The sequence below is a fragment of the Narcine bancroftii genome, chromosome 7 (genome assembly GCF_036971445.1).
Source record: "Narcine bancroftii isolate sNarBan1 chromosome 7, sNarBan1.hap1, whole genome shotgun sequence".
In the NCBI taxonomy this organism is placed as follows: Eukaryota; Metazoa; Chordata; class Chondrichthyes; order Torpediniformes; family Narcinidae; genus Narcine; species Narcine bancroftii.
Genome location: NC_091475.1, coordinates 11,556,103 through 11,561,869, shown reverse-complemented (window position 1 = coordinate 11,561,869; position 5,767 = coordinate 11,556,103). Strand labels below are relative to the sequence as shown.

The 5,767-nt window shown below is 43.7% G+C and overlaps 1 protein-coding gene across 3 annotated transcripts in view; it reads right to left on the bottom strand.

Annotated features, from left to right (window-relative positions):
• runx1 (RUNX family transcription factor 1) overlaps positions 1-5,767 on the bottom strand; it is a 198,215-nt gene that overhangs the window by 109,289 nt on the left and 83,159 nt on the right. The window lies entirely within an intron of this gene.

The following is a 5,767-nucleotide window of genomic DNA, read 5'->3' as shown; positions in this document are numbered from 1 at the left end:
ACAGACCCTCTGACGACATCACACAGAGACGCAGGAAGTTCACAGCAAGTCATTCCATCCTCTGTCAGCAGCAGTCCTGCACACAGGCTACGACTGCCCTGTCACATGATGGCCAGCACCAGGGTATGCGTGCTGACATCTAGACACTGATGCTGAGCACCGGTGCCCAGAAATGAGCTGGTTCCCGCAGGAGAAAGTAAAAGAAGCATCTTCCATTCCCCCAGTGACACTGATCATGTCACACAGTGCTTTTTCACAGCTTTTGGTCACTCTGGTCATTACCTCTAACCCCTATCCCACTCCCAAGGGCACTGATCATTCCAACACACCCTTTCCCCACTCCCAGGGACACTGACCATTCCGAGACACCCTCTCCTCACTCCCAGTGAAATTCCAAGATAACCTCTCCTCACTCCCAGGGGTACTGATCATTCTGAGACAGCCTCCCCTCACTCACAGCGACACTGATCGCTCCCTGCGACACCCTTTCCTCAGTTCCAGGGGCACTGACCATTCCAAGACACCCTCTCCTCACTCCCAGTGAGGCCGATCGCTCCCTGCAACACCCTCCCAGTGAGGCCGATCACTCCCTGCCACTCCCTCTCTTCACTCCTATCGTAGCTAAGACCATCCCATTTGCAGCAATGGCTTTCTACTGCTTCTGGATTGTATTTTTGGCATATGGCATATCAATTTGGCCATTTGACGTCCTTAAATGAGGCAGGTTATTGAGCTGGTCTTCCTCATTCCAGTTGTACCATCTTTACCCTTTGCTACAACATTTTCCTTTACTTTTGGGCTCAGGTTGCATTCAACTGTATTCCTGCTTCTGAACTAGAATATTGCAAAGCTGTGATCACGCAATCCAGGCTGGCACATTAGTGTAGCACAAAGAGAATGCTGATAGATAAAAGTGCTGGAGAACCACAGTAGGGCCCACAGCATCCAAAAGCCCGAAACTTTGGTTATATGGTTAGCACAACGCTGTAACACGCTAGCAATCGGGACCTAGGTTAAAATCCTGTGCAGTCTGTAAGGAGTTTGAACATTCTCCCTGCGTCCGCGTGGGTTTTCTCCTGGTGCTCCAGTTTCCTCCCACTGTTCAAGATGTACCGGGGGCTGTAGGCCCATTGTGTGAAATTGGACAGCACAGGCTCGTGGGCTGAAAGGGCCTGTTACTCTGGTGTATGTGTAAATTTTTAAAAATTAAATTTAAATCTAATAAAATATACATCTTTGCCTCTTAAGGACGTTGTGGGACCTGCTGAGTTTCTCCAGCACGTTTTAAATACAATGATAGCATCTGCAAACTTTCTTGTGTCACTTTCAAGGAACAGCACTGGGGTTCTTTCTAGTTTACTGATCTATATTGAACACCACTGCAGATGGGTTATTGATATTTATGGGGAGTTGCACAGTGTGAACTTTTCCTGCATTCCCCTCATTAGAACTGTGGCTAAAATTTAGAAGAGAGTCATCGACTATCAGCTATCCTGATATTATGAAAGACTTTCGTAACCGTTTTGCCTGCTCCCAGGATAGAAATCTGAATTCTGACTTCACACAATCTTGTTTGAGACTTTGAAATTTTGTTTTCAGAAATGATTCCAGAAAATGGCTCCCTCAGGAATTAGACTCGCATCTGGACACCATAGTCGAGAAATTCAATCGCATACAGCGATGTTCTCTAGTTCTGCTGTACCGGAGACCCCAACTAGTTTGACACTGGTGTTACTGTCTATGGCTTTCATGCTTGAGAACATTTAATTTTTAAAAATTTAGACGTACGGCATGCTAACAGGCCCTTTCGGACCATGAGCCGATGCCGCCCAAATCTCACTCAATTGACCTAAAAGCACCACTATGTTTTGAATGGTGGGTGGAAACCGGAGCCCCTGGGGAAAACCCATGCAGACATGGGGATAGCGTAAAAACTCCTTACAGTCAGCGAGGGATTCAAACCCCGATCAATGGCACTGTAACCTCGTTCCACTAAGCACCATGCTAATGTGTCCGCCCTTTGTAGCTACCTCGTCTGACATTTCCCCATTAGGGCAGGTTGAGCTCAAAGAGTTAGAGCTGCAGGCTGCTTGAAAATAATATGGAAATAGACATGATGCTTACGTTTAAAGGAGAGCAGCCACCTTCTACAACCACTGCCAGAAGACACTGTGGAGCTTTGGAAATACTGATACGTCACTGGGAGGCCAACATCCCCACTGCTGTCGGGACCCTCCCGGCAGAAGCGACTCAAACATCTCCCTGTACAGGTAGACCCCGACCTACGATAATTTCACCTTACCATGCGATTTGTGGAATCGAACCCCGTCGTAAGTAGGGGACTACCTGTATGTAAAATTCCTTAACTCGTGGTAATAATTGGTGCACTAAAGATTATTACGAAGTGTGGACAAATGCTCTGAGATACAAATTCAAATAGCACTGAAGTAAGAAGGGAATTCAGTGAATCAAATAAAAAGGGAATGAAAAGATTGTCAAAGCGTTAGTGACCATGAAACTACCCAATTACCATTCAGTTTACCAATTTGTCATCATTATCTTGCTTCACCAGGGTACAACCCTCAGGAATGTGGCCAACTCTTGTTAACCAATAGGCTCTTTTAAGCTGCAGCCCCTGGGTAGCCCTCCTGAGACCCAGGTGCCATTACTGGGACAAAGGTGCTTCCAGCACCTTTTAAGCTGCAGGGGGATTGACCCATTAAATCGCCAACCTACACTCGCAGGAACTATCGGTAAGTCTCCCCTGTCCCTCTCCACCGGCTGCCAGTCACCAACCCCCCCCACATCAGTCATCTCCCCCCACCCCACTGCAGCCACCCTTTGCCCCCCACCCCCCGCAGCAGCGATCTCTCTCCTCTTCCTGGCAGCGAACCCTCTCCCTTCCCCCCGCCACCAGCAGCGACCCCTCTGCTCTCCCCCTCCTCCCCCCGATTGCGGCAGGCACTTCAGCCAGGGGTTTCCCTGTGATGCCAGCGTGAAAGCACTGACGTCACAGGAGTAACCAGATTGGTCATTTTGCCGTTCAAGCCGCTGGTGGATGCGATCTAGTTAAGTTTAACTGGATTCCTTGACCACCTCTGAGGTGGTTGGATTAGGACCATGCTGACCGGCTCGGACCCTTTCAAGCTGCTGCAAATTTCCTGGTTAATCCCATTTTACACAGCAGTTTGAAAGGGCCTAATGAAATGGATTAGCAGGGCAGTCAAATTCAAGGGTAATTAGGAAGGTGAATAAAAGGCTTGCCCACAATCTGCGGAAGAATGTACCAGGACAAATATAAACATTGATCCTTTTTGAAAAATTAATTTGGTAAGGTCATAAGTAGAGGCCAAGTGTTGGCCTTTTGGTTCTTTTTCTCCATTCAATTAAATTTTTAAATTTCAGTATGATAACCCCTTCACTGGGAATTCTCTTGATGCCCCCCAACTGGTTAAGCATTCATTTTGCTGACATTCTCAAGAACCAGTTGTGGCAGAGTCCTGGATTCCTGCATCATAACTCTTCAGCTATCTCAATATCCATTAAATTATGGTGGAAGCAAGACATCCTATATGTCATATAGACATCCTGAATGAAGGTTGTCCATATCCCATTAACGTACAAGCATGGTGACATTTCAACAAATGACTGCTTCTCATTTTATTATATTTTACTTCATATTCTTTACAACTTTGATGTACCAAAGTTTGACCAATCTATTAAAGTCAGATTATCTTTGATAATGCTTCATCTGAATCAACATTAAAGGAGATTAAGTTCATTGAGAGGTTATAATCATTCAGTGAGATGCTGGATAATTTGTGCCCCAAACTCTCTACATCTCTTAACATCTTTGGGTGGCATGGTTGGTGAAGCAGTTAGCGCAACACCTTTATAACACAAGCGATTGGGACTGGAGTGCAAATCCCACACTGTCTGCAAAGAGTACATTCTCCCCATGTCTGAGTGGGTTTTCCCCGGGGTCTGCAGTTTCCTCCCACTGTTCGAAACACATTGGGGGGGCATTGGTTAATTCGGAGTGAATTCAGCGGCACGGACCCATGGGCTGAAATGGCCTGTTACCATGCTGCATGTATGCATCTCTCTACTATCAAATCCAAAATTGAAATTAACGACCTTCTACCAATGCTCTCATTCCACATTAATTCAAAACTTCAATGCTTTTCATGCTAAATCTTTCTTAACCAGCCCTTAAATGCCACAGCTCCAAGTTCTTGACTCTCCAATCACTTCTTAATTCTAGGAACATACAAGTGTACTAACCTCTCCTTGTAACAATGCTTAAGCTCAGATTCGAGCACTTCCTCCAAACTCAAGCCATCCTTCCTAACTGTGGTGACAAGACGTGAATATGCTACTCCAGATATGCTCTAGCCAGCTCTATGATCCACCACAGAATGCCTTTGTACTCGAATTCTCTTGATGTAAATTTCATCAATCCCATTAGTCTTTCAATTATTTTCTGTCCCAAGATATTTTTATGACTTTTGTACATTGAACCCTTAACCTTCACCATTTCGCAGGTAATTCAATTTAGGTTCAAATCGGTGAAGACATATTTGCATTCAGCGAAATCCTTTTGCTCAAGTTTGCCTAATCTATTAATATCCCTCAATCATTAACTGCATCCCTCCACATTGAACTTAATGAGTCCTGAACCTGTTCTGAAAAATAGGGAATAGCTATGAACACCAGGCAGCAGATTTCATTCACTCCACTGAGGACATCGACATGAGGCAGTGTCTTTAAAAAGCAGCCTCTATCCTCAAAGATCCCCGTCACCCAGGCCACATCCTCTTCACTCTGCTACCATTGGAAAAAAAGGTACAGGAGCCTAAAGATGAGCCCTCAACAGCACAGGGACAGCTTCTTTCCCAATGCCATACGATTCCTGAATAATCAATGGACCACAGACACTGCCTTACTTTTCATGCACCATTATTTTTAATTTTTTTTAGTAATGTTGTAAGATGGTTATAATGTGAATGTTTGCACTGTGTTGTTGCAACAAAACACCAAATTTCATGACTTGCTCATGTCAATAAATTCGGGTTCTGATCAGACACAGACCATTGAAGGATGCCCCCAGTCATATCCTCTCAATTGACTACTCCCAATAATTTACTACTATTCTCCAGTTGTTCAGCCAGTTTCCTAACCAGATCAGTCATTGTTAAGTGTCTTATTAGAGACTTAGCAAACATTTTTTGGACACCCATGAAAGTCATCCCTTTAAAAACAAAATCAGGTTACTTTTGCATAAACTGTATTTACAAATCCTAGTAATCTATAAACAAAGCTATCTAGATGAGATTAATTAGTTTTTCAACTCATTATAATGTCTTGCACACTGCAATTCAAAATAATTAATTGTACATGACACTCTTTGAGATGTGATAAAGTGATTTTCGTTGCAACTCTAATGGATTTGATGGCCCACTTATAAATGGATTAGTTTGTAATATTAGTACCTTGATCCATTTAATCACTTTGATTGCCTCTGAACAAAAGCCAAATTATTTATATGTCAAAAGCACTAAATTAATTGCATGATAATCAGTTGCAGATTAATTCTCGGTAAATATAAAACATCAATGCTGTTCTTCTCTTTTGGCCTGTAAAACCTAATAACCAACCAATTATTTTCCCAATCCAACAAAATTGAGGCATCCATTTTTCCTCTTCCTAATTCTTCTACCTTCCATTCATCCTTCAATTTCCCTTGTGTAAAGGTTCATAGTTAATT